Here is a 1,926-nt window from a genome sequence, read left to right as displayed (position 1 = left end):
GAAAATTGCCTTTTAATTAAATTTAGTTTAAAATGACTCTTCACTGATTATTAATTTGTATAAAAATTATTATAAAAATACATTTTAGTTACATTTTTAATTTAGTTTTTTTAACATTTTTTGATTAGAAAATAAATTTTTAACGACATTTAGTTTTAAATTAATTTTCTTGGAAATCAATAAATTAATTAGAAAAATAATTCTTAGTTAAATTTTGAATTAATTTTTTTTTTACATTTTTGATTAGAAAGTTACTTTATCCCTTTTGCTGCCGGAGCCGTTTTTGCTTTTTTTTTTTCTTTGCCCGCGTTAGGCTGGGCACACACCTTACATCCATCGCAAGACTTTTGTCTTGCGATGGTTGTAAGGTACTTACAACCGTACGATCTGCCTATCTTGCATAGGCAGATCGTACTTGCGATGATCGCAAGCCACGCCCCCTGAGGGGCGGGCTTCCAATGGCCGCAATGCCGAACGGGCAGTGTGCGCTTGCGGCTGTTATCGTACGGCTGTTACGGCTGTTATCGTACGAACATGCTACACGGCCGCCGAACATCGTACGATGCTCGGCGGGTTTTCGAACATGTCCGTAAGTTTAAAGTCGTGCGACCTTACAGTAGTAGAGGTCGCACGGCTTCCACACACCTTACGATAAATTGTACGATCGCGTGGTTTCCCGCCATTATCGTACGATAATCGTAAGGTGTGTGGGGACCCTTAGGCCTAAGCCCTCGTTCACACCTGACCGTTTTGTAGCGCGTTCTACGCTCGACGAACGCTCTACAAAACGGTCAAAAAAATAAATAGCATTGTAGTCAATGCCCTCGTTCCCACCTTGGCGTATTTCCGCCCGCCCCTAACGCCCTACAAAACGGGCCACGCCTGAAAAGGTCCCGGGACTACTTTGGGCCGTTTTGTAGGGCGTTTTCCATTGGGATACAGCCAAGTAGCCTTTGGAATCGCGCGACGGTCGCGCGACTTTTTTACCGCGAATCGCGGTAAAAAAACCGCGTGACGGTCGCGCATATTACAATACGCCTAGGTGTGAATGGGGCCTAAAAGTTAGATAACTCTTTATCTCTTTATTAACCCCAAAATGTCAGTAAAAAATACACTTAAAAGAGAACTATGGGGGGAACCTTTTTATCCCATCGTTCTCCTAAGGGTCACAGGAGGACATATAGTAACCTCCTCCCGCGACCCAAAGCTCAGTATATGGCGAGCTATTGCCCGCTATATACTGAGACCACCGCAGCCGGGACGGATCCCGACAACACTGTCTGGATCCGCCCAGCTGCGTGACTGACAGCTGGCTCTGCCTATCTAGAGGCAGAGCCAGCTGTACCCGCCCCCTCCCCCGTCCGTTCCGCCAGTCAGCGCTGGAGGATCGGAGAGGGGAAGGGGGAATCCCTGCAGGGAGCCATGAGTGACAGTCATGATCGAGAAGTGAGCGAGCGCCGGTATGTGTTCGCTCACTTCCCGATCTATTGAGCCGACCTGTGACAGTCTCATTGTCACACGTCGACTCGAACTATGAGGAGGAGTGATTTTCACTCGCCTCATAGTTCTCCTTTAAGTTAATTTAAGTGCACAAAAACACAATAGAATACCGAATCTTTTTGTAACATATGAAAGACGAGTAAGTAGATACCCGACATGCCCAGCTTAAAAATTGAATGCGCCCATAAACAGGCGAAAAACTACAGTACCCCAAATTGTCCATAAGTGACGCTTTGTCTTATGGGCAAGCTGTTGTTTTCGTACGTAGGCGCACCCGACGCATGTTTGCGTTAGTATGTGCGTGTTCGCGGGGACGTTAACACTTCTCTGGGTGTTTTTTAATTATTTTTTTTTAACTTTTAACCTTTTTTTTTACTTAAAGGAGAACTATGGGGGGGGGGGGGGGGGGGGTGGTTTTTTCCTCCC

This window comes from Nanorana parkeri, unplaced genomic scaffold (assembly GCF_000935625.1).
Source record: "Nanorana parkeri isolate BGI_ZX_2015 unplaced genomic scaffold, ASM93562v1 scaffold742, whole genome shotgun sequence".
Classification (NCBI taxonomy): Eukaryota; Metazoa; Chordata; class Amphibia; order Anura; family Dicroglossidae; genus Nanorana; species Nanorana parkeri.
This window is presented reverse-complemented; position numbering follows the sequence as displayed.